We start from the raw sequence: 14,407 nt of genomic DNA on the forward strand, positions 1-14,407 counted from the left end.
AATGAATGAATGATCTTAATTTGGTAAAAATCCTCCTTTGTCCAATTTGAGTTTTGATCCATTCCCATCTGTCTTCATCTAATTCCCCTTCTTTATGCATCCATTTCATTTGACCTATGATATCTCAACATCCTAAGGCTAGTTGATTGCAAAATCAACATAAGTATGGATGAGATTAGGCCACCCCTTTTGCATATTCTTTTTGTGTGTGGTATGTTTCATTAGCATAGTCTATTATACTATGTCTCTAACATGCATTAACACCAAAATTCTATTGCCCGCCTCAAATAGTTGTGACTTCTACATAAGTCCAATTACGATTTCTTAACATAGTGCTAAATTTTTGACACAAAAGGCATAGTATTCTAGTTAGTAAGATTGTAGGTCTCCCCTCTTTCATGGTATAATGTGGAAACTTGACCTTTTTTCCTTCCTTTGGAAGATGTCTTGGTTCAAGGATTCATGCTTATGATAAGTGGGTTGAGTGTTCTCCAAAGAATGACTTAAACAATAAAAAGCAAAAACAATACTAACTTCTAACTCATTAACAACTAACATTTAATTTCAAGTCTTTTACTTTTAATGCACTTTATCTTTAAGCCTTATTCATTTGCCATTATACATACCATTCTAATTGTTTATGTTAATGCCATTTTCACTTTGTCCGTTTGGACCATATCTTGTGATATATTTTTCTTATGTATATTGTTTGCTTGTGTGGTCTTTGACCATTAATGTACATAATAAGAACAAAAACCCTAAAAAACTTCTTGTGTGGACTGTTGGTTTGATCTGAGAAAATTGGACTTAGAATTTAGGCAACACTCCCTATGCAAAGGACTTGGCCAACACCAACTTTCATGTAACTAAATGCTTGTAATTTGAAACTTCATCCGATACATCATTGATGATCCCTTTGAGTTCATCTGCAACATGATCATTGTGAAGCTGTTATTTTGAACCTGATTCAAACCATTTTCTAGGCCCTCGTGCCTTTCAAACTTAATTTTTTATTAAAAGCAATGCATCCATTTTGAAATTTGTATCACGAACTACGAGGTTTTGATCCCTCATTGTTATGTTGGTACGTAAGCACAAGTCCGAAGGTCTTGTCAAACAAAAAAAATATAATTAATAAATTCTTTTCTCATCCCCCCATTCTATTTGTTTGTAAACATCACTTTATACAAAATACATATGCATACAAGAAAGGGCTCCCTAGGAGTACCTAAGACACTTTGGTGCTAACACCTTCCCTCCGTGTAACCAACCCTCTTACTTGTAATCTCTGGCATTTTATTAGTTTTGATTTGAAAACATCTTATTTTTGGGTTTTGTTCGTACTTTTCCCTTTTCCCTTGGAAACAATAAAAGCGCGGTGGTGACTCTTGTTATTTGATGTCTTGCTTATCCATAGCTTGATGATCATGAATTTACCACTACAAAAATTAAGTGGAGACTCTGTTGGGGAGTAGTCTCCAGTGGGTTTAGCCTACTTTTTTGTGTGTATATAATTGTATATATATGATGTATGTATATTTGTTTATGTGATATAATATGCTTGTTGTGCTTGGTAATCTCTGAGTGGTGAGATAAGTTCTAACCCGAACTTGAGTGCAATTAAGATAGGAGGATGGTATAGTCATGATGAATTTTGAGTTGGAAGTTGGAGAAATCAAACATAGTTGAAAATTTTCTAAGTACATAGTCAAATGACCACTTCTTCCACCTTTAATAACTTTTTCTATGAGATTCAAATGAAAATGGTTCCTTCATAAAAGTTGTATATATTTAATTCCTCTTAAATTTAGTCACAAATTTGACATCATTGGGATTTGGCATAAGGGAGTTATGGATTTTAGAAGTTGAGGAAAATTGCTTGTTCGATGGTAATGGCCCAAAATGGCCTATAATGTTTCCTCTTGGAACATGCCCTTGAAAGTAGGTTTTGACATTTCTCAAAGAATAAAAGTTGGATAAGAAATCTTGAAATTTATAATTAAACTTTGGTTGCCTTCATATCATAAAAATTGAGAAAGTTATGGTTCTTGGAAGTTGACCTTCCATCTAGGGCAGAGGCAAAATGACCTATAATCTTTCACCATACACAATGACTTTCCAAGCAAAATTAGCTCTTGATTAAAACATGAAAGTTGTTTGGAATGTCATAAAGAGTAAAGTTTCTCTTGGAATCATTTTCATATGACAAATATTGCAGGAGATAGGGTTTAGGGAACCCTAGATTTGACTAGTTGACTTTCTCTAGTCAACTTCTTTGGACCACCTTGCAAACTTGAAGTTCTTTTGACCTTTGGGGCTCATGGAGAATCATATATTAATAGGATGATGTATAATAGAGTATCCCTTGATATCTTTGACCAAATGATGAAGAAACTTGTTGAGGAAGTCACACAAGATACCTAGATGAATTAGGGCTTCCAAGGCAAACAAGCTTCAAACTCTTAGTGAATTCTTGATCAAAATGATAAATGAAGAAAATGGGGATCCATATAGGATAATTATAACCAATTTGTACCATTGTTTAATTGATCTCTTTGGATTTAGGGTCTTAAACCCTATATATGAGCTTAGTGGGGGCATAAATGGACACACACACATACACCTACAAAAGAAACAAAGACATACATATACATATTTTTTGGCATTTTGGTTAGTAAACAAAAGAAAATAAAGTATGATACAATCAAATATTCTTGGTAATCTCTCCCAATGAAAACCCAATGAATGAGGGGTAAGGAGGATTTCAAGGTGTGATCCCAAAGTCAATGCAAATGATGAGCTAGCATGAGGGATCTTAGGGTCAAAATTGGGGTTTTACATCATCCAAAAGGGTATTGAAGTAGATCCTGATAAAGTCATAGCTATTTAAGAGATGCCTACACCAAAGACAGAAAAGCAAGTCAGAGGGTTTCTCGGACATCTGAATTATATCTTTAGGTTGTGGGCTAATTTTCAAGCTTCTTTGTAAAGATCAAGGTTGTGTTTGGACAGAAGACTACCAGAAAGATTTTGACAACATCAAGTAGTATCTGCTTGAACCTCCTACTTGTCTCCTCCAATGGAAGGAAGACCATTGATAATGTATTTAACTGTGTTAGAAGAGTCCATGGGTTGTGTACTTGGACAACAAGATGAAACTGGTAAAAAGGAGCATGCCATCTACTATCTGAGCAAGAAGTTTACAGGTTGTGAGTCTCGGTACTCCAAACTTTAGAAGACTTGTTGTGCTTTATCCCGGGCTCCTAAACGTCTATGCCAGTATATGATCAATCATACCACTTGGTTGATATCCAAAATGGATCCAATCAAGTATATTTTTGAAAAGTCTACTTTGACTGGGAGGATTGCTCGTTGGCAGATGCTATTGTCTGAATATGATACTGAGTACCATACTCAGAAAGCGATTAAAGGAGTATTCTTGCCGATCATTTAGTTCACCAACCAATCGATGATTACCAATCCATCAGGTTTGATTTCCCTGATGAAGATGTTATGTACTTAAAAGCTAAAGATTGTGATGAATCATTGGCGGAAGAAGGACCAGAGCCTGGATCCCGATGGGGTTTAGTGTTTGATGGAGATATTAATGCTTATGGTAATATAATTGGGGCAATCATCATTACTCTTCAGGGTTCTCATACCCCTTTCACAGCAAGATTGATGTTTGATTGTACGAAAATATGGCAGAGTATGAAACTTGTATCACGAGTCTTGAATAAGCCATTGATTTGAGAATCAAGATCCTGGATGTATATGGAAATTCAGCCTTATTGGTCAATCAGATTAAAGGAGAATGGAAAAAGCGTCATCCTGGCTTGATTCCTTACAAAGATTATGCAAGGAGGTTGTTGACTTTCTTCAAAAAAGTTGAGTTTCATTATATACCTCGCGAAGAGAATCAGATGGTGGACGCTCTGGATATTCAGTTTCTATGTATAAAGTAAATCATTGGAATGACGCACCCAATATCACAATTATACGCCTTGATAGACCTGCTCATGTGTTTGCAGCAGAAGAAGTTATAGATGATAAGCCTTGATATCATGACATTTAGTGTTTCCTCAAAAGTAAGAAATACCCGCTTGGGGAATCCAACAAAGATAAGAATACTAGTTGGCAATTTCTTTCTGAATGAAGATGTGTTGTACAAGAGAAATTTTGACATGGTTTTTCTCAAATGCATAGATAGACACGAAGCAGGCGTGTCAATGCAAGAAGTTCATGAAGGATACTTTTGTACTCATGCCAATGGACATGTAATGGCTAAAAAGATGTTAAGGGCATGTTACTATTGGCTGACAATGGAATCTGATTGTTGTAAATATGTGAAGAAGTACCATAAATGTCAGATTTATGCTGATAAGATTCATGTGCCTCTGACGCTTCTCAATGTTATTTCATCCCATGGCCTTTCTCTATGTGGGGAATCAATATGATTGGTATTATTGAATCCAAAGCTTCGAATGGACATCATTTCATTCTGGTGGCTATCGATTACTTCACCAAATTGGTTGAAGCAACATCTTATGCTAATATGACCAAGCAGGTTGTGGTTTGATTTATCAAGAATTAGATTATTTGCCGATATGGTGTTCCAAGTAAGATCATCAATGATAATGGGTCGAACTTGAATAATAAGATGACGAAAGAGCTTTGTGACGACTTCAAGATTAAACATCATAACTCTTCTCCTTACAAACCTAAGATGAATAGGGCTGTAAATAAGAAGATTAAGAAGATTATCCAGAAGATGGTTGTGACATATAAGGATTGGCATGAGACACTCCCTTTTTCTTTGCATGAGTATCGTGCATCCGTCCTCACTTCAACAGGGTCAATCGTTTCTATCTTGTGTATGGCATGGAAGCAGTGCTCCCCATAAAGGTTAAGATCCCATCAATGCGAGTCTTGATAGAAGCCAAATTGTTCTGAGGATGAATGGTGTCAAAGTAGATATGATCAATTGAATTTAATTTGAGAGAAGAGGATGAAAACCTTGTGTCATGGCCAATTATATCAAAAAAATAATGTAGAAAGCATTTGACAAGAAGGTTTGGCCCTGCGTATTCATAGAAGGCGACCTCATGCTCAAAAAGATTCTGTCTGTCATACGGTGAACTGGACTTTTTGTGGTTTTAATCGCAATGTCGCGGTTAGCAAGAGTCGCCACCGACTTTTCTTTTATCCAATAAGGAAAGGTGGAAAAGAACAGGAAAGACCTTAATTTAGATTTTGGGTTCGGGAGGTACATTATACAAAGGGAAGGTGTTAGCACCCTTTGTATCCATGGTTATCCATGGGCTCTTAATTGCTCGATCACTTATATTATTTTTGTCTAAAAAAAGTGTTTGTGAATTGTTTGGAAAATTGTTTTGAAAAGAGAATTTAACTTTGTAATGATTCTTGTATGAATGTATACAAAGTGGTTATCTCGTTTAGTTTTGAAAATTGTTTAGAAAAATATAACTCGGTAATGATTCTAGTATGAATGTATACCAAGTGGTGATTTTCTAAAGGTATTTTGAAAGGTGTGAGGTGCGAAAAAGTGTTTTAAGTTGTGAGCCAGCAATTAAGAGTTATACCGACCCAAGGTCTTTACGGGCATTTCCTATCCTTATGAGGGTAAAACTGTCCTTATTATTGAGAAATAAGTAGTTTTATCCTTTGGATGTAAAAGGGTCATCGTAGGGTCATCGATTGGTCATTGAAGGTAACAGTTATGAGGATACCTTAGCATTCGAAGGGACTATCATCATTTAATCGTAGGCAACATCGGAGGGTCATCGAGGGACAAAGTTGTATATTCGAAGGCAACATCCGAGGGACTATAATTTATTTTATGATGATTTAACCGAAGGGTCTTTGCTAAGGGTATCCCCACATTCGCGGGACATGACCGTAATATCGTAATCGTAAGGCAACAAAGAGAGGTCCAAGATCACTTATTCAAAGGCAAAGTTTTACAATTAATTAGGTGATTAGGAGGAATTCTCCCACATTAAAATTAATACATTAAAATTAATACATTAAAATTAATACATTAAAATTAATACATCAAAATTAATTAGGTAATTTAGGGTGAAAACTCCACAAGGGTATCCCACAAATAAAGTGGAATACCTAGCCAATAACCTTTTCCTGGGATATGTGAACCTTTTCGAAGCTCAAAAAGAAACATGTCAGAATACCAAATCAGGGTGCAATCGAAGATTACATCGGAAAAATATCGCAACAGTAAATAGGATAGGATGAATAATGCATGGCTATGATAAAAACATAAAAAAAAACAGACTAGAAAAATCAGGTACTGTCTCGTTCGCCTCTGCCTCGCCTAGCGAAGGCCAGGCGAACGGCCACGGATTTTGAATTTTGAGAAAAACAGCCCCATGTTAGGAACCTTGAACTTTATGGCATTTTATCACAGGAACAGCATGGTCAAACATTCAGGGTATTCAGGCATATTTAAATTCACATACGAAAGCAAATTATATATCAACATTTAATCATGATGCATTATATGTGTAGATATGGCCAATTGAAAGTATAAACAATAGAGATATGCAAACCTGTTTGCCAATTCAAGGTTGAAGGGATTGACCACTTGTGGTATCGGAATGAGTTAGGCGGCGGGAATTGGGCGGCGATGGCTTCGGGGCGGATGAGCTGCCTTCAGGGTTTCTTTATTCTGAATTCTCCGGGTTGGCAGGGTTCCTATGCCAAAGTTTCTATCCGTCCTTCTCTGTTCTCTCTCTTTCTTTTTCCTCAAGGTTTTGTTCCAAGGAAACCTCAGAGTGTTTTGCTTCTCTTCCTTCTTTCTCCAGTGAATCTCCCAGTGTAAACTCTAAGTCTAACTCCCCTACTGAAACTTCAGTATTTATAGACTAATTTTGTGGGTAATGGGCTTGGAATGAGGGAGACCCAAGTCCAAAATAATTTGTTATATTTTATTTATTTATTTATTTTAATTATTTAATTAATTAATTAATTAATTAATTAATTAATTAATTAATTAATTAATTAATTAATTAATTAATTAATTAATTTTTTTTTTTTTTTTTTTTTTCTTTTTTTTCGTTTTTTTTTTTTTTTTTTTTTTTTTTCAGGAAAAATGATGGGTAAATTTTGGGGTATGACAGCTGCCCCTGTTCAATATTCTTGAACCGAGAGAGTTAGGATGGCGTGTATGCCATTCGTGGTCTGGAGGTGGAAGATTATTGAACACTAGAATGCCCCAAAAATTTGCACTTGAGGATCGACAGTTGGTCTTGATGGAGATGGGCTTAAAGATGCCATCCGGGAGGTTTGATGACGAAAGCTTCAGATCGAGCCGTACATTAGGCCAATTTGAAGACATGGGTGCCACACTGGGTCGTACATTAGACCGAATAATGAGTCATCCATTAGGCTGCCGACTTCGCTGGGGAGTCGGAGTGTGTCATATGCTGTTGGGGATAAAGGATCAGAATGGACCATACGCTAGATCGTATCTGAGTTGAAGAGAGAGCCGTCCGTTAGGCTGAATCTGATGATGAAAGGGGTAGTCGTACACTAGACTACACTTCAGAAATGTACCGTACACTAGGTAGCATCTGAGTAGTTGAGGATCTGAATGGGTCGTACGTTAGACCGCATTGGAGTTGCTGGAGCTCAGAATGGATCGTACATTAAATCGAATCTGAGTTGCAGAATGAGCCGTCCAGTAGGCTGAATCTGATGGTAAAAGGGAGTAGTCGTACACTAGACTACACTTCAGAAATGTACCGTACACTAGGTAGCATCTGAGTAAGGGAGTAGCCGTATACTAGACTACCATTCAGAAATGTACCTGTCCGAAGGTAGCATCTGAGAAAGGGAGTAGCCGTATACTGGACTACCATCCAGAAATGTACCTGTCCGAAGGTAGCATCTGGGAAAGGGAGTAGCCGTATACTAGACTACCATCCAGAAATGTACCTGTCCGAAGGTAGCATCTGGGAAAGGGAGTAGCCGTATACTGGACTACCATCCAGAAATGTACCTGTCCGAAGGTAGCATCTGGGAAAGGGAGTAGCCGCATACTAGACTACCATTCAGAAATGTACCTGTCCGAAGGTAGCATCTGAGTAAGGGAGTAGCTGTATACTGGACTACCATCCAGAAATGTACCTGTCCGAAGGTAGCATCTGGGAAAGGGAGTAGCCGTATACTGGACTACCATCCAGAAATGTACCTGTCCGAAGGTAGCATCTGGTCAGATGAAGGTCTAACTTGGTCGTGCATTAGACTGTACTTGAGTTGAAGAAGGTCAGAATGGATCGTACGCTAGATCGTATCTGAGTTGTTGAAGGTCAGAATGGATCGTACGCTAGATCGTATCTGAGTTGTTGAGGGTCAGAATGGATCGTCTGTTAGATCGTATCTGAGTTGAAGAAGGTCAGAATGGATCGTATGCTAGATCGTATCTGAGTTGAAGGAGTCATATGTTGAGCTGAATCAGAATGAACCGTATGTTAGGCTGTATCTGTATACGTTGTACTTGCAATAAATGTCTGGGATGGGCTTAAAGATGCCATCGCTAGGAGGATATCGAAGTGTTGTCAGAATGAATGTTCCCATGAATTGCATATGGAATATGTATCTGAATCTTGTCTGTGATTGATAAAGGCGTCTGCCTGAATGAGCCTTTTACTTTGACTATATCAGGAGGATAATTAACCTGCAAAGAAAAGTTAGCTTTATGCCATGTCATGATGCATGAGATGTTTTATGCTTTCGAAAATAAATGCGAATGTTGTATGCATGCGTATGCTGTGAAATGATGCAATGAATGAGTTATGCGTATGAGAAGTTCTGCTTGGGGACTCTACTGGGGAAAATAAATCCCCATCTACTGATTGGAGATATTCGTGTTGAGGACCCTTTCTCGGCTGGGGGTTCTGATTTCTGTCTGATGGTAGAGATATTCAACAGAGCTTGGCTGGGGATGGATGAGATGATCAATCTGTCTGATGATGCCGACCTCTGTTGGGGAATAGCTGGCTGTGCCGGGGAATACTGCCAACTTCTTCTGGGGAAAAAAACAGGCTTGCTGGGGGGAAGAGAATTGTAGTGGATTCATTGGAAGCATGATTAGACCTTTTCCTTGATCCTGAAGTAGGGTAGTAATTGCTATTGCTATTCTATGCATGTATTTGGTAAACATTGGTCATATTCAAATGCACATATTAATTCAAATTAAATCAATGGACATTTACGCAACCAAAACAGAAAAGTAAAAAACAAAAGCATCTTTTTTGAAAGAGGGTTGTATTGATTTTTGAAAGAAGGCCTATAAACAGGCAAATTGTGTACAAGGAGACAGAAATCCTAGTAAGAGGAAATTGTCAAAAACAAAGAGAAAGCTATGCAGAAAAAGTCCTATTGATTTTAAGTCTACTACTGCCATTATGTCTTCAAGCATCTCATCCCCTGCTGTCGGATAGAAGTGATTGGCTTGGTCAGTCCCTTGAACTTGGATGAAAGTTGACTGAGAACGGGACATAGTCATACGCTTTAATCCCTAATTTTTGCCTGGACCGCCTTTTCAGGTTTTCAGTCCACCAGGATACCCTTTTTGCCCAAGCCACCTTTTCAGGTTTTCGACTTGCCGGGTGTACATTTTTTTATATATATCCCTAATTTTTGCCCGAACCCTTTTGGTTCGCCGGGATGCCCTTACTTTTGCCTAGATACGTCGATCTAGCGGGTCTTTTTCATGCGTAGTATTTTTTAACTATGTCCGCGTTCACGGGATGCGGGAAATCTTCGCCATCCACTGTAGCAAGTATCATGGCTCCACCAGAGAATACCTTCCTAACTACAAATGGCCCTTTGTACGTGGGAGTCCATTTGCCTCTGGGATCAGTTTGCGGTAACACGATACGCTTGATTACCAAGTCGCCAATTTGATACACTTGTCGCTTGACCCTTTCGTTGAATGCCTGGGTCATGCGTTTCTGATATATCTGCCTATGACAAACAGCCGTGAGTCTCTTCAATCAAATTTATCTGATTGAGTCGAGTCTGAATCCGTTCCTCTTCATCTAAGCCCGCCTCTTTCATGATTCTTAGCGAGGGAATCTGAACTTCCACTGGTAAGATGGCTTCCATTCCATAGACTAAAGAGAACGGAGCTGCCCCTGTCGAAGTGCGTACTGAAGTGCGATAGTCATGAAAAGCAAATGGTAACATCTCATGCCAGTCTTTGTACATTACTGTCATCTTTTGTATAAGCTTCTGGACATTGTTAGCAGCCTCCACGGCGCCGTTCATCCTTGGCCGGTACGGAGAAGAATTAGAGTGTTTTTTTTGAACCGCGTGCAGAGTGCAGTAACCATCTTGTTGTTCAAATTAGCACTATTATCAGTGATAACTCTTTCAGGAGACAACAAGTTTCTCGAATAGATATTTGATAGAACCCATCTTAGAAATCAATAAAGTGGTATGATTCAACATGTACTGTCTTAGTCGGCGAGCAGCCCAAGCCAAAGCGCAGCAAGCTTTCTCGAGCTATGAGTATCTTGTTTCACAGTCGGTACCTTTTGCTAAGGCGGTATATGGCATGCTCTTTTCGACCAGACTCGTCATGTTGCCCCAACACACCTCATTGGATTTTCTAACACGGTCAAATACATGATTAGAGGTCTTCCTTCAACTGGTGGTGTCAGAATTGGAGGTTCTTGGAGACACTTCTTGATTTTATCAAAAGTTTCCTGACATTCATCATCTCTTGACTGTCCTCAGTAATTTGAAGATAGGTTTGCAAGTAGCAGTCAAGTAGGATATAAACCGGGCAATGTAATTCAAGTGCCCCAGAGGCTTCTGACTTCTTTCTTGTCTACTTTTAGTACTCAGATCGACAGTTTCAATTGACTCCTCATGCGGCTGTATAGTCCTTTCTTCTTTCAGTAACAGTCTGGCAAGTTCTTCAGGTACTTCACAATCTTCCTCACTTCCATCTTCGGCTTGGTAGATCGGATTTTCGAAGTCATAATGAACAGTAGCAGAACTATTATCAACAGGATCCAGAGTGGATGTGGATACGCAATTTGTTACGTGAGTGTGTGCAAGAAAGCATAGCTTATTTGAAAAATGACAGGAAAGATAAAGAGCGCAATATTTGAATGCAAAAAGTCCATTGATTTATTGAATATGAATATGCTTATGAGAATGACAAAACATTTAACCAAATTTGATACATTGAATAAACAACAAACAATTACTCCTGACTAAAGGAAGTTGGAATAGTGTCTTCAGCCTTCCAATTATCCAAGTTGCAATCGCTATTCACATCTTCTACAGCATTAACAGTCTTGTCATGATCGGGCATAGGAGCAATGATGACATTAGGAATATCCAGAGGATCAAATTCAAATTCCCCAGCGTCGATCATATCCTGAATCTTGTTCTTCAGCGACCAGCAATCATTCGTATCATGCCCGGGGCTATCGGAGTGATAGGCACACCTGGCGTTGGGATTATAACGAGGAGAAGTAGTGTTGGGTTTTGCAGGAGGATCTCTGAGGGTAATTAAATTTTTTTAGCATACCCTGCAGTGCTTGTGCTAAAGTCATATTGATCTTCGTAAACTGCCTTCTTCCCGGGTTAATGTGCCTCACAGATTTCTTGTCCTTTTTCTTCTTGAGCAAGAGAGTCTTTAGTTCCTCCTGCCCCTTGGATAAGTTCAAGATCATCTCCTGGAGTTGAGCATTCTGAGCCTGGAGATCTTTGACAGTTTGTTCGAGGTCCATTTTTCTGTTTGAAGGAAAACCGTGAGAATACTGATCCTTTTAGAGTACCTGTTATGCAATGTCATGTTATGCTATGCAATGTATGAAATGTTTTCAAGGACTTTTGGAATTTAATTTTGCATAAACTACCAAAAAAGAAAGCCACTTTTATTAATAATATTTGATTAATATTCATTATAATAAGAAGTAAAATACAATAAAAGCTCAGGTCTCCCAGGGACGGCTTCTTTTTGGGCGAAGATATGTATTGAGTCTTCGTTCCTCATTAAGCTGGCCGGTGAGCTCTAACACCTTCTTCCTTGTAGCACAGAACTGGGCTTCAAAAGTATCCCTTTCCTCTCTCAACTGGATCCAGGACTTCTTTAACTCTTCAACATCGGTAGGCATATCTGGATAAGGAACGATCTGAGGAGTACCTCCTTCAGCTTCTGGTTCAACAATCAGTGGTCCGACTGCCAGATATGGCATGACAAGTTCACGAGCTCTTGTGCGGACCCATCTGAGATAAGGTTCCATAGGAATAGAGTTTTTCTGTCCTAAAGTACTTCTTTTCACCATGCCCCAAGCTCGCACAAATCTTTGACGGAGACCTTGGGAATCGTTATCATAGTCAAACACCGTGCCTTGTATAATTATTTCATGTGGACCATCTCTTCGAGCACAACCAAACTGACGTAGGGCTAAAGCAGGATTATAAGTAATACCTCCTCTTATCCCCATGAGTGGTACATTAGGGAATTCTCCACAACGGTCAATGATGATATTGTTTTCTTTGAAATGAGGACACCAACGGATGTCTGAGTGGGAGAGCGACATTATCCTTTGAGACCATCTCAAACTTTGCTCATTCTTCAAGACTGACTGAGGAAGGTGCGAAATAAACCACCTGGATAATAAAGGTATGCAGCACATGAGAGTCCCTTGCCTCTTCATAGTACGAGTGTGAAGGGAATGCAGAATGTCGCCGAGCAAGGTAGGCACAGGGTTACGAGCGAGAAATATCTGAATAGCATTCATATCTATGAATTGATCTGGATTAGGGAATAACACCAAACCATAGATTAGTAATGCTAGAATCTCCTCGAAAGCATGGACATTCATGACTTTTAAGAATTCTCGGGCCTTATTCATCAGAAATTTGGCAAGTAAACCCTTAACTCCACTTCTTGTTACCCAATTAGCTTCAATATCTGACTTTGTCATGTGTAAAGCTGCGGCAACTTTTTCGGACCTCGGAATCTTTTCTAAACCACTGAAAGGTATTTGATCAAGAATAGGTATCCCAAGCAGCTGGGAAAATTCTTCTAATGTGGGCACCAACTGATAATCTGGGAATGTGAAGCAATGATGTTTAGGATCGAAGAACTGGAATAGGACTCTCATCATATCTTCTTTGAAACCAGTGGTAACCAAATCGAGGAGAGAACCATGCTTTTTGACGAACTGAGCCTGATCAGGAAGTTCTGACACTAAATCCTTGAGTTGAGGAGAGATGACTACAAAATTTATCCGGATAGTCTTCCTGGGAGCCATAGCCTTACAAAATAGAGCCAAGTTAAGTCCTCGAAGTGATTAGTGCAATGTCATAATGTTATGATGTTATGATGTTATGATGTTATGATGTTATGATATTATGATATTAAACAAATAACAAGCATAAGCAAGTCATACAACAATCATTCCTAGGTTTTAAGGCTTGCATGAGTTCCATAGGTAAGTACCCTCCCCACTGAAGTTTGGTGGGTTCAACCTGTCTTAGAATAGTAACCGGGTTCTAGAAGGATCTCAAATCATTGACCTTTCCTTAAGTCCACTTCAGTGCAACACCAAGTGGTTGACCGAAGCTTCCCTAAAGTCCAATCTCAAAGAGTGTAGTATCGAGTCTCAACCAACTCCAGTCGGAACCGAAGCCAGTTATCTCACTACTTTCTAATGGCCAGGATGAGTCAATTAGGGTTCTAAAGGTCTGGTTAATGCTTTTATGACACCACGCGAATGCCAAATATTTCCTCAACTAACATGAGGAACATCAGGACATCCAAAGTGCCACATTAACCGTAGCCATCATTTTGACCATTCCAGTATACGCCGGACAGTCGCGATGATCTCTTGCTACTTACCTAAGGTACACTAGATCCGGGTGTAGGATCTTTCACTCAAGCATAACATACCCAAGCAATCCCTTAAAAATAAATCAGACAAATTGAATAAGTGATCTTGTTTTAATGGTAACCTCTCTTTTTAAATAGTCCCCAGCAGAGTCGCCAGTTCTGTCATACGGTGAACTGGACTTTTTGTGGTTTTAATCGCAATGTCGCGGTTAGCAAGAGTCGCCACCGACTTTTCTTTTATCCAATAAGGAAAGGTGGAAAAGAACAGGAAAGACCTTAATTTAGATTTTGGGTTCGGGAGGTACATTATACAAAGGGAAGGTGTTAGCACCCTTTGTATCCATGGTTATCCATGGGCTCTTAATTGCTCGATCACTTATATTATTTTTGTCTAAAAAAAGTGTTTGTGAATTGTTTGGAAAATTGTTTTGAAAAGAGAATTTAACTTTGTAATGATTCTTGTATGAATGTATACAAAGTGGTTATCTCGTTTAGTTTTGAAAATTG

Source organism: Lathyrus oleraceus, chromosome 3 (assembly GCF_024323335.1).
Source record: "Lathyrus oleraceus cultivar Zhongwan6 chromosome 3, CAAS_Psat_ZW6_1.0, whole genome shotgun sequence".
In the NCBI taxonomy this organism is placed as follows: Eukaryota; Viridiplantae; Streptophyta; class Magnoliopsida; order Fabales; family Fabaceae; genus Lathyrus; species Lathyrus oleraceus.